Here is a 13634-nt window from a genome sequence, read left to right on the forward strand (position 1 = left end):
CTCTCCTAATGCACAATTACATATTAAGGAGATTACCGTTTGACACAAACTTGTGAAATAAACAAAGAGGATCCAAAACCCTTAATAAACTTCCACTAAGTATTTCTAAGAATAACAACTGAACAGCCTGTCTCTCTTCCTTATTGGCATTCGTACTGAAATTAAGGGCACTTGGACATTATAAAAATATTCTCTAAACACTTAAGAAACTTGTTGGCTAGCAATTCTTATGTAACTAACTATAAAAAACTAGAGATGGAAAGATCTAACATTTAATTGAAGTCAACTATCAAGAAGTTTACCTGCTTGGTTATGACCTAGTTCCGCTGACCACTCTTGTATGAAGGCTTATTTTCCATAGTTTTCAAACATTTTACAGCCACTTTCCCACATCTGTATTATCTGTCACTAAGACCTCAAAAGGCTTTCCTGCATCACAAAATCTCAATTTCTAGTTTATTTTTTAGCTCACATGTAGAACTCCAAGAAAATGAACTGAAATGTGACAGCAAGTAAATGTTTAAAAATAATACTAATAAAAGATATCACGTCCACTCAAAGAACCCTGCCTGCCTGTGTAAAAATAATACACCAGAAATAGCTAAAAAGGTTCTTACGCAGGTTAGTTTTGTGAAGGCCAAGAAAGGAAAATGTTTTAGGGAAAAAATATGGTTTCAAGTTACTAGTTATTACAGGTCGATTGGAAGCATGTGCTAGTATGCTACCTGCACTGCCAGCTCCAAAATAAAAAGGGGATAAAAATACTGGAAGGTTCCCGTAGTGAAACACCTGACCCAGCCTCCTGAAGAAAAGAGGCAATGTGTCCTAGCTGACCCAACAAGGTGCCCCTTCCCCAATTCTCACTTCTCTTGTTCCCAAATTAAGATAAAGCACCCCCCACCCTTACCTTTTCTTCTTCTCCTGGGGCTCTTTGGCAGCTTTCCACTCAGTCCTGCTGTAAGGAACAAGTGACTATTTTGCCTAGCGTGTAGATGGTCCCTCTGACGTGCTCCTTTCTTAATGCTTTTCTTAAGGAAAAAAAAAAAAAAAAAAAAAAAAAAGTGTACCCGTAATTTCACGCAGCTGAATATGAAGTCTCTCTCAAGCGGCCCCTCAAAAAATAAAATAAAATAAAATAAAATAAAATTTTGGTTCCCCCCCCCTGCAAAAACAAAACAAAAAAAAATGCCAGAGAAGAAAAAAAAATTTAAAAAAAATTAATGAAGTGACAGATCAACAGGAAAACACCATCCAAGGAGAAGAAGCTTCAGTGTTATCCAGCCCGGAGAAGAAGAAATGCAGCAGAGCGATCCCAGAACCAGCTTTTATTATTATTATTGTTGTTGGTGGTGGTGGTGTGGTGATTGGTGGTGGTGCTGAGGGGTTATTATTCGTTTCCAGTGGCGGGCATCAGCAGAGGAGTCCGAACCCAGCCCGAGGAAGCGCCGCGCGGAGGCGGCCCGAGCTCACGGGGGCGGCGGGCTCCGCCGAGGCGCAGACGAGGGCGGGGGGCGGAGCGCGGAGGGAGTCTCAGTCCGCATGGGGGGGCATCGGGGGATGAAAAAGTGCACGGCAAGGGGCAGCCGCGAGCGGGGGGCCGGCGGCTCCCTCCAGCCCGCCGCAGCCGGGGGGGTGCGGAATCTCCCGGGAGGGAGGAGGAGGATCCAGTCTCTCCCAGGGCAGCAGCAGCAGCAGCAGGAGGAGGAGGATCCAAGGGAGTCTGTCTGTCAGGACGGGGCGGGGGGTCCAAGGAGCCCCTGGCGGGGACGCGCCGGAGGGGGGACGGGGCGCTGCTCTCCCTCGCCCCCAGCGGGAGCCGGCGGAGCAGGCCGGACTGCAGCAGCGGAGGGCGAGGCGGGACCCCGCGCCCGGGGCTGGGGGAGACGGAGGCCGGGGCCGCAGCGCCGCGCTGTCGCTGTCCGCGGTGCCGGGCTCAGTGCTGCCGGGCCGGCCCCCCGCTCCTCCGTGCCGCCGCCGCCGTCACCGCCGCCGCCTCCGTCGTGCTGAGGAGCAGAGCTGCTGCCACCGCGGCCATTTTGTTGCTAACTGACAAGAACCCGCCAGGCAGCGCGAGACCGCCCCCCGCGTGACCTCACACCGGAAGTCTCGCCCACGTGACGGCGGGAGCCCCCTGCGCCATGCAAATGAGGCGCGCCGGGGAGCCAATGAGCGGCTGAGCCCCGCTCCCCCGTGGGGGTTCTGCGCGCTCGGTCCGTGTTGCGGCGCAGCTTTGTGCGGGGAGGGCGGTACGTGTGCGCTGGGCCGCGCCAATGGGCACCGGGGAGCGGGGCTGGGCTGGGCTGGGCATCCCCTCCAGCACCTCGCATGGATGCGGGCTCGGTGCGTGGTGCTGCCAGGGGAGCCACGGGCTCCCCGCACCTCTGTGATTTCAGTGATGCTGCCGTGCCCGGGTTGCAGCATCACAACTTGCAACGTGAAAAAAAAAAAAAAAAGGAGCAATTTGCATTTTAGACTCGATGTGTTGAGAAAATATTTGGGAACAGGAAAGGCCGGGCCTGCATTGGCATCTCTGTGCGCCCTGCTGCAAGGGGACCACAGGATTTGCCCAGCAGCGATGGCCCTTGCTGGGTAAGGCAGGGAGCCAAAAACACACAGGCGATTTAATAAAAGGACCGCCCCAGCAGGATTTGTAGTCTGTATTTTAACTGTGGAGCGAGGACGCCTTGGGTGAACCATGGGAACCAAGTGTTACTTTGACCACTGGAGGGAGCCCATATTGTTCCAGAAGGCAACAGAAACAAGACTAAAAATGCAAAAATAATAAAGCCTGAAATCCCACCTCGTTCCGGTTAGAACAAAGTTAGACCGAAACCCGTCTATCTAGGGCAGGGGTTCCCGACGTTTAAAAGAAATTTAAAAGACAAAGCAGCAGGCGCCCATATGAATACTCAAGTTTAGAGTTTAGCTCAATCTGATCATCTCATCCATTATTTAAAATTGCATTAGATCCTCAACTTCAAAATGCAGCTTCCCTTTTCTTGCAAAAATATTTAGGCAAAAAATATTTGTTGGAAGAATGATTGTTGCTGTTCGTGAAAATGCGCGCGGGCACCTGAGTAAACCTCAGGGTGCCATGGCACCTGCAGGCACCGCGTTGGGAACCGCTGAACTAGGGGGTTGGATAAGGTGACCTCCCGAGGTCCCTTCCAACCCAAATTTTCTGATATGCAAAAGGATACAAAAATCAGGTGTTGCTTCAGGATCACAAAAAAGCAAAACAGAATTTCTTGCCTTCTTAATAGCAGTGAGAACGGCAGCTTTTCCTAAGAATAAATTTATATATTTTTTCTAATGTAGTAGCAGGCTGACAGACACTTAACTAGGCTACTACATCTCAACTACTGACATTTAGAAGACACTGCAGGTGCACCCAGGAAACTGGAGAGAGAATGTAGCTGTATTCTCCATCCCTTTTTTCTGTTAATTAAATGTAGGTCAACACCTGCAAACCACTTCCCTCAACCACCTCCTCAAAAGTAACACCGCATATTTCTATGCTGTTACTTTCAAAAAGGATTTTGCTTCTAATAGAAGCCAACAATTCAATACAAACAAAACAAGTGCAACCACCTGGCTTTGTCCTCAGTGCATGGTATGATATAATTAAAAGTCTATAATGTACATACTATGCAACAAAACAAGTAAGATACATCTGAAAATACTAGATTAAATTTGGACCCAAATTTAGATGGTTTGTGTAGAAACATAGAACATCAGAACTATTTACTGCTGTTCTAAGGCACTCGGGGGTTTGGGAGGGTTCCCAACCTGCCTCCTGCCTGCTGTCGCTCTTTATGTTCAGGCTGCTTGGGTCACAATGCTCTCAGAGGCAGTTGCCTACAACTAACCTCCTGGAGCTCAGGTGCAACACAGAAAGAACAACTGAAATTCATGTTCAGTAGCAAAAGCTCAGATAGGTTTATTGTCTCTTAGGACAGTAGTTAGCGGGTCTGCATAGCAATCAGCCTGGCTCAGCAAAACTTCCCAGACAATGGTAAGCGATGCATTACATGCACAGACACCCCCTACGGATAGGGTGACTGTAGGTCCCAGTTTGCCTGGGATAGCCCTGGATTTTGAAGGCCAGTCTCAGCCAGTTGGAGAAAATGAAAAGAAGTGTCCTGGAATCTCAGGGGCATGGGCACAGCCTGACGGGGAGGATAAGGAGAGGCATGGTGCACCAGGCAGCTCTGCTGCCCTGTCAGACTGTGCCTGCGCCCCTGCCCACTGGCCTCTGTCACTGCCTGCAGCAGTGCTGCTGACTTGGCGGGATGGGGGACAAGACAACAGTGTCCCGGATGTCCCATTTCCTTATGGTCGCCCTACCTAAGTTGCTACAAAAGGGCGAAGCTTACAACCTTTTTATAGCTGAGATGCCCCCACCCTGTGCCAATTCTTTTCTCTCTGTCGAGATGTCCCTTTTTATTTGCCTCTGCCAAGTCCAGATACCTGCAGCTCATTCCTTGCCAAATGCAGCTCTCCACTTCCAGCTCTGGGCATCTAGAACTCACTCCCTGCTGAGTTTGGGCTTTTCTAGCTCACTCCCTTGAGTAACTTTAGCTTACCCATGTTGAGTATAGCTGACCTCTTGTTATCTCTACTTAGGCAAGTTCTAGCTAACTTTTTACTCCTCTCCTTGTTCACCTATTGTTTCTTCCGTTGAATTAGTATTTTCACTCGTGTCTTTTATCAGGGCATCCAGGAGTCGGTGCAGTCTGTTAATCCCAAGGTCCTTTGCGGTGTCTTACCTTAACTATAGCTTAGCATAACTACAGCCTAGCATAGCCAAAACTCCTACATTTGCCAAATGTTGTGGTATTATACAAATGCACAAGATATTGAAATGGACCAGACAGACTCAAAATGAAAGGAGCTCCTGGACTACAGTACAGTGAATATAAACATTTGCTACATAAATGCACACACACACATGCACACAAAACCCAGGGTGAAAACTACTGGCATTTTAGATTTTTTAAAATTCTTTCAGTGACTAAGGTAATATTTGTAACATTGATTAACATGCTTTAAGTAAAGCAGATATTGTTTTTAGCTTGTGTTCTTTTATTATTGAATACAGCATTTGCCTAAATCCAGAATTTGATTTTCCCTGCTTTAGTTTCTTCAGGCTCAGTCACCACTGGGCTTATCCCAGCTTTGCATTTCGAAACGTCTTGCCTCTGCCCCCTGGGACCCCAGCAGAGACAGGTTTGGCAATATCCCAGACTTGGTGCAAAATGGTGACCCCTGAAAGTTGGCAGATGAAACAAAAGCACACGGGAGCCCTCGGATCAACTCGCTGATGAGGATTACTGTAGCATGCACCTGATTTAAAATAGTAGCCATGATTTCTATTCTACCAGTCTTGAGAATCTTCTATTACTCAGCCTACCAAAGAACAAGGTGTCAACTCCACACTTGAAAGATGGGCTGAGTAAACCGCAGAAGATGGGCTGACTAAACCGAACGTTTTCACCCAGACACAAAGGGCATCTCCACAACCACTCACCCAAACATGTTTCTTCACCACGTTTCACTGGTCTATTAGCAATTTTCTGGCTACAGATCGTTAGGGTTACAACATGTAGATGTGAATGCTTCCCAGCTGTCTGTGGCTAAGAGATAGAAGATTTATTATTTATTTACTTTTTTTCATTCCCATGCTTAGCACAATTAAGGGAATTTAACATGTACCAAGATTATGACCAAAGTCTAGGGATTTTTGTGCCCTAAATGAAAAGATACTGAATGGTGTCAACCTCTTAGGTTTTCATCCTTCAGCCAGATGCTCATTTTGCTTTGCAGATGAGCTGCTTGAATCTTGAGCTTCATAGGAATCATCCCTTGCCTCTTTATGCCACTTTCTGCCATTCAGTGTTTCTAATGCTGAGTGCCAATACTTAACATCTTTTGTGGCAAACCCTGAATGAACTTCATTGATTTTTCAGGCATCTACTGAGATGCAGGCTATGATTCTGGCAGCCACTGCTACCTTTGAACTCTGTACTTCCCCTCCACTGCTCAGGTATTCTTTTTGTCACATATGAGTGAGAGCAGATGTGACCTTGTGTGAAGGGAATGGAATGGGGGGGATATATGATGCCAGTCCTTCATTGTAGACCAGGAGGAGGAATTCCTGTAGAAGAAAATGCACTTGCAGCATAATGCCAGCTGTGTCTGTAAACCTAAAATTTCCTGGCATCCATGTGCCCTGGGGAAAAAGATCTGGCAATTTTCTTGCTAGCTAGGGCTCTGTGCACTTTGAATTTTCTTGCTAGCTAGGGCTCTGTGCACTTTGAACAGATGGACATACATGAGTATAGGCAGCCAAGAGATCATGCAGCTACATTGATTTTGTAGGTTGAGAACAAGAATTCTACCCACAGCTGTTTGCTCCTTCAGAGACAGTTATTTTTCATTTTCTCTCGCCCCCCTAATATACGGAATATTTTATATCACTGCCCAACCAAGCAGTGTGTCAGTTGGGTCAAAGTGGCCAACCAAAGTCTTCTCCCCCAGCAGCAAAAAGTAAATGCATTCTGTTCAAACAACATCTTAATCAGAACTAGTTACTCTCTAGGATAATTTAATACCAACTCCTCACAAGGGCTGGGCTCTTTCTCAATGAGAAAAAACAAGATTTCTTGTAAAACACCTCAAACTAGAGCTCAAAAACTTTCCTTAATAATTTAACTTTATTGTGACACGACAGGCAGAGCCATATTTTTATTAATGTGGTGGTGTCAGGGTGACTTATGATCAAAGCTGATAATGGGATATATGTTGATTTCAAAGGGACTTGCAGGTGCTTGACACCTCACCTCTCATATCAAAAGCCCATTTTTTTAAAGAGTCCTTTTCCCAGCCACACTACCAAAATAGTGTGTACCTAGAAAATACTTGGGCCCTCTTGTTGATGCCAAATCAGGTTTAAATAGATAGTCCTCAGCTCCTCACTTCTCAAAAGATGAAAGAAAAAATGACCTTTAGTTTTAATGTATCTTATATTTTAATTATTCCTGACTACTTTCTTTCATCTCTCTTATTTACATCCTTTCTTCTTTTCTTGCATTCCAAAGTGAGAAGACCTACCACACAGCCTCCCAGAATCCCTTGTACCTCACATCCCCATCCTTCCCAATGCTTTATTAACTACAGCCTCAGTGGGAGCTACACATGAGCCTCTAAACATCAGACCAATTTTAGTTCAATATCTCAGTATTTAGGCAAAAACAATCTTCAGTGCTCCACCTCACTGCCTGTGCAGCATTTCATTCACAGACCCATTTCCATTACTTATGCTAATAGTAATAACTTATACTAGAATATCTTTTCTTTTATCCATGTGGTCATCACTCATCAGGAGGAACAGAGTAAAGAAGGAGAAGGGGGAATTATGGAGTACACGGGTTCCAGCTGAAGCCAAGAGGAAGCATGCGGAATAAACTGATAACAGCTATTTTGTGTAGAAGCACAGGCCTGAAGAATATGGAGGCTGAAAAAAACCTGTGGTTGCATGCGGTTGGTTGCTTGATGATGGTTTTGCTTAGAAGCTGTAACAGAGCCCTGGAAGGAGTACACAACTAAGCACATAAATAAGCACTGAGAATCCAGACATAATAGGCAAGATGCAGATATTGCCCAGAATACACCAAAGAATTCACAAAACACTTGGGAATATTAAATCTAGTTATGACAGACTTATAGATGATTCTCTGGCAAATTGCCAAAATAAAAACTTGCAGCAGAAAATCAGGGTGGGAGAGAGAAGGGGGAGAGGGTTCTAATCAACAGAAATGAGACTGAGGTTTACCTCTTGAAGAGCACTGCCGAGTTTTATTTCTCTGGCTCACTTTAGTGAGAGAAGCCTTGTGAATATGGCAATAGGAAGTAGTGACTCCTGCATTTTGTGTCGAGCTCTGATAGTTACACTGGGGAAGTCACTTAATTCCTCTGTGCCTCAGTGCACCCTGCTGTAAAATGGGTATAATAATGTTCTGTTTATTGTAGGGCTTTACACAATCACTTACCAGCATCTGAACATTCTCCATGCACAATTATTAACAAAAGCAAGACAGACTCCATTGTGTCTTTAATTCCTCTCAATGTTGAGGGTAAAATATCTGCTTGAGGGAAAGGTTTTGGTTTTGCTTGGGTGGTTTTTTGGGAGGAGGGTAGATGACTTCTTTCACCATTTTTCAGAGGAGTTCTGAAATACAGCAGAAATCTGACATAATTTCTGTTAGGATGGAAAGACCTTTCTTATTAGAAGAGAGAGGTTGTCCAGAATTGCCTTTATGTTCTTGATATTCAACTAGCACACCTCTAAAGGATAGTGTGAGGCTTACTTAATGTGCATAAAACACTTTAGAATTATTTTAATGGTGTTCTTAAACTTCAGGGCATTTTTTTCTTTCTTTCTCCACCTGCTGTCAGGTCACTTCTGACTGAAATGGAGCACAGCTGGAATCAGTGCTCTCAGAGATTATGCAGCCAAACATCCCAATTTAGGTTTTGCTGTGTACAGCCCCAATGGTTGCACAAAACAAATTAAGTTCCAAAGCACAATCATTCTTCTGAAACATCTTGCAGTCATAAATGAGAGGCAACGTCCTCAGATATTTGATAGGCTATTAACACAACTGCTTCAGTGCAAGAACCTGTAAGCAATAGCATTTATAAAGAGAAACAAGAAACCATACTCCCCCATCCTGGCATAACTCATCCTTTGTAAATTCAGCATAGGCCAAATACATTCTTTCATAGGCACACACAATGGACCTTTATTGTGTCGTTCCCCCCCCCCCCCCCCCCGGCATGCTAGGTTCTACAAATGAGACAACCCAATTTAACGTGCTAACACAAAGGAACATTGAACCATATATTTAAGTTCACTTCATTTAGCCTCATTCGTTATGTGTGACCATCTCCCCGCACTGCAGTACCTAACACTTTTGTATGTTCGGCAAGATCATAACAAAATACTGAACACATAACTGCAATTCATTCAGGAGCAATTGCTAGCCCCATTCCTTTAATTTGGAGATTCAAACCCCAGTTCATTTATCATTGTAAATCGTCTCTGAATGAGACATAATATCAAGGGCCTGACCACTTGTACTTGTTAAAGATACAGTTCCTGAAAGAGGTATTGGGTCCAATGGCCAAATTACCCTCAGGATAATTACACTCTGCCAAGCTAATATTTCTCTGTGGTTTCAAGTGGATATAACACTGCTTTCCTTCTCTCCTTACTTGTATGCCATATACTGGCTTCTGCCTTTCATCCTGGAGGTGCCTGCATTTTGAGGCTGGCCAACCCAGTACCTAGACCGCTCAGAGTCTGTACATTTTATTGAATCTTTTGAACCTGTGGATGAAAATGTACTATCATCATTACTATGATTCTGCCAGGACTTGTGGCATCTCTCTCACCTGGATTAAAGCATTCCTGAGATAATGACTTTCTTAATCAGGTTCTTTGTCTGATCTGAAAACGTAAAGAATTATCTGCCCATCCTTACAGTACCAAAAGGGGCTTTTATGTTCCTGGCACAGCCTATGCTATTTATCCATGGAGACGGAAGAGAGAAATAAAGAACCGCACGTGACAGATACTAGTCATGTGACTTAATACAGTTCTGAAAGGTGCCCAGATATCAATGGTGATGACAACCATATAAGAAATGGAACAGAAGAGAAGAATATCTCCTTCCCTTGTTTTAGATTCCCTCACCATAGATGAGGCTACAGTCTTTCCAAGCCAAGAACTGGATTTCTTTCAGAGCCTGTCACTCTACTTCTTTACTGGCCAGAAGAGCTGCTTTGATTCTGAAGAATATATTGACACCCACCCACCATCCTTGAAGTTTTACTGCAATCTAGATCCATTACAAATCCATTTTAGAAAGAGATTAAAATAATGAAGGTGAGAATTAAGAGAGCAGCATGTTCTTTTGAAAGCCCACCAATCATAATATACTGCTTTAAAGTTATCATCCTGTCCACTTAAAGAAAGTTATCAATTAGTCACTATCTAAGACATAGGAGAATTGTTCCCTGAAGAGGATTTTAGGAGTAAAGCCACATACTAATTGATAAATGTATCACTAAGGTATTGCTAAGGCTTGCATGACTCCATGGATTTAGAGGACATGGTATAGAAGATTCAGATTACAAAGCAAGATTGGTCTGTAGTTTCTGAAATGCTGAAGAAGATCCCATGTAGAGATGTGGTCTTCTAGAATAGTGGGGGCCAACCTTTTTGCAGGTGTGCCACAAAGTAACCGTGCACCTCTCCAAATCCCATGGTGATCCCCTTCCCCTTGCCAAGCTATTGCTCTGCTTTCTGTTCCCTGCCTTGGGGTCCCTGCTTGATCTGCTGCTCTGCTTTCTGCTTCCTGCCCTATAGGCTGGTGTGCTACCTGTCTGCTCCCCAACCTGCCCTGTGCCACACACAGAGGCTGCCTGCGCCACTTGTGACAAGCAAGCCACAGCTTGGCCACCCTGTCTTCGAACTACCACCTCTTCTCTCCTCAATACCTTTTCAAGTACTGTATTTTCAAACACCACATTTGCCACACTAATCTGATATCTGAAATGCTATTGGCTTACCTGGTTAGGGTAGCTGGCATGATTTTACTCATAACAGGGTACATTAGAGGCAATGTTAAATATGCTGGTAAATGGTTATAAGTGGGCATATATGGAGTCCTGAGTTTCTCAGTGGGAAGGAGGTGGAGGCTGATGAGGAGACTGCCAAAGCTTTGTGCCTCCTCTCCCCATTACAGTGTCTTAGGGCTCAAACCCCATCAGATACACGTCTGCTGTCCAGGGCACAAACTACCAGTTATGCCCATAGTGTTACAAGTTAAAGAATCATTTTACATTCCCTCTTTTACACCCTGTCCCATCCTGGCAGTTCTGGAGCAGACATGAACTAAAAATGCCTAGAAGGGAAGACAACACAAAGCATGTTGGGTTGAGGACGACAACACAACGGGAATGGAAAGAGCCCCTGGCTGTATGAGAAAAAAGAATTGTGTTAATTCCTTGAACTAGCAGGTGTCCCCGAGAGTAGAGAGCTGAGAAGAAGGAGCCTCCTGAGTTATGAGCTGACTAGAGATGTGTGAATAACCAATTTCTCGGTTCAGTTGCCAGTCAGAAAAATTGGAAAAAACTTCTTTCAATTTGACCTAAAACCATTACAAAAAAATTCCACTGAAGAAAAAAGTAAGATTTTTGTTTGTCTTGGGTCAAACAAAACATTCGGTGCGAACTTTCTCAACCCTTTCAATTTTTAAAACAAAACTAAAGGAAACATAGAAACAAAAAGTATTTTAAACAACAAAAAAAAGACTGTATCAGAATGAAAAGGTTTTATTTTTGTGGGCTTTTGTGCAGCCCTTTTCACTGAAACAATTTGGTGAAATTGCTAGTAATTTGCAAGATGTTACATTTTTTCAATGAATAAACATTTTGGGGAAAAAAATAACATCAAGAGTGCTGACTGCCGAATAACAGATAGCATGACCTAAAACAGGGCACATGACCCCCCCCCACCCCCCCCATTCACCTCAGTTAACCCAGCGGTAAAACTGGACAGAAACCCTGACAAATTGCTGAACTCTCCCAGGGCAAATAAATTACAAACAAAAATATTTGTGTTTACTGTGGGGATTTGACTGTGCATAATAATGTATTACTCATTATGATAACTACAGGAGTTTTATACATTTAAATATGTTCAATTAATTAGACAGGATTGGTTTCTTCCTTATAATCTCATTTTGAAGTAATAGATTTTTTACTGAATCCCAATTTGGATTCTTTTCTATTGGTGAAATATTAGTGCTGCACAGCTTTTCAGCTGAGAAAAAGTTTTAGATTTTTTCTTTGTAATACAGATATAATTATGTATTATTATTAGGATTATTTATCAATATCTATGCCTTTATAAAAATCTCTGTTAACAGAACATTAAGGATGCATGGTATTTTACTCAACATTCAAAGAGTGCAGCCTTCACTCTGCTCTCTCATGCACATACCGTCCTTAACAAAATGATCTGATATATTTTTCAAATAATACAATATAGTGTCATGGTTTTTCCCCCTAAAACATAGATATTATGCGCGGCATCTTGTAGTAATGAACACTACTGTGTTTATGACAGAGTCCATTAGTGTCATTTGCATGAAAAGAACATAATAAATCATTCTTGTACAGTTTAGTACAGGTTACATGTAACCACACAGTGCAATAGTGAATTCCCTCTGTGAACAGAGGGGACCATATCCTCAGCTGATGTAAATCAGCGTTGCTCCATCAAGGTAAATGAAGCTATGTGGATTCACATCAATGGATGACCTGGCCCAGGTCAAAAATCTAATGGCCAGAAATAGGAAGGAAAAAGGAAAAACATCGATCTCATTACACTGCAAGGGTTTTATTCTCTGGAATCCCCTCAAAGAAACTCCCCAAAGGAAAACAACATGGAAGTTAGTGCATTACACTATGTTGGAAAAGCCAAGGAAAGACTAAAGGAGGATTCTGGCAGTATAAATATGTGTGTGTGCATGCACATATACGTTTCCATCTGCATGTATGCCTGTAGGGGATGTTGAACTGAACAGAAAGCATCAGCTGCTAAAAGAATACCGAATTTCCAGGGCTCCTGAGGGAGCTATGCCATTTGGAAGAGTTCATTATGCCCTTTACCCAACACTGACCTCCGAGAAGAACAGGTCAAAACAGTGCCTTGGCCATCCTGCAACACTGCCATTTCAGGGGACTAGGAACATCAGGATGTGCTGGGCTACTCATAACTCCTGTGCAGAGGGAGGTTGTGTGCTAACACTGACTGCAAGCAAAGGGCTTCCCTACTCCCCTGTCTCCCTTACTTGCTCACCCACAGAAAAGCAGCCACAATCTCTGAACCAGACACTGCAGATGGCAGAGAACAAGAAAATACTGTTCTTATTAATTTACTACTGGAAGAAATCAGCACTGGGCAAAATATTAAAGTTTTCACTGGGCATGTCTGCATGAGATGCTTTACTGTAGAGCAGAGCAAATTACTGCACAGGAAGCATCTGCGTCTACACATGCAGATGCTTACTCCGCAGTAATTTGCTCTAATTGTGAATAAATTTGCTACTTGTAAATACAAATAGCTCCTCTGTGGCGTGCCTGGGACACTCGCAACAGGGGCACACTAGGGGCACAGTGGTAGTGCAGGGTTGGGGGGGAAGCTGGCCCTGGGGCGCCTCCCCAGAGAGGCCTCCTGGAGGGAGGGTGCGGGCACCAGCAGCTCTGCATCCCAGTCAGCCAGGAAATTCGCATCCCCCATGCCTGGGCACCATGGGCTTGGCAGCAGCGCAGGAGACAGACCACCTGCAGGAGAAGAAGGGAGGGAAGTGGCTCTGGAGCCACTGCAGCAGGTGCTGCCAGGAGCCAGGCCTGTCCTGGCCTGGGAACGTGGCGGGGAAGGCAGAGTGCCTGTGGCCAGCACCCAGTGGCCCACCCACCCCTGCGGAGTGAGTGGACACAGGGGGCTTGACCAAGGCCTGCCCGGCTGGCTTACCATCATCCATGGGCACCCAGGCATGCAC

At 44.4% G+C, this 13634-nt stretch overlaps 1 protein-coding gene across 6 annotated transcripts in view; it reads right to left on the reverse strand.

Moving 5' to 3' along the window:
- The window catches only part of TNRC6C (trinucleotide repeat containing adaptor 6C), a 619746-nt gene that overhangs the window by 175365 nt on the left and 430747 nt on the right, over nucleotides 1–13634 (reverse strand). The window contains exon 1 of one of the 6 annotated variants that reach the window (XM_059732175.1): nucleotides 908–2045. The exons of the other annotated variants lie outside the window; for them this stretch is intronic. The gene's annotated coding sequence lies outside the window, so the exon portion shown is untranslated. Of the gene's footprint in view, nucleotides 1–907; nucleotides 2046–13634 lie in introns of those variants that run through there. 6 annotated transcript variants of the gene reach the window in all.

The sequence above is a fragment of the Alligator mississippiensis genome, chromosome 8 (genome assembly GCF_030867095.1).
Source record: "Alligator mississippiensis isolate rAllMis1 chromosome 8, rAllMis1, whole genome shotgun sequence".
NCBI lineage: Eukaryota > Metazoa > Chordata > Crocodylia > Alligatoridae > Alligator > Alligator mississippiensis.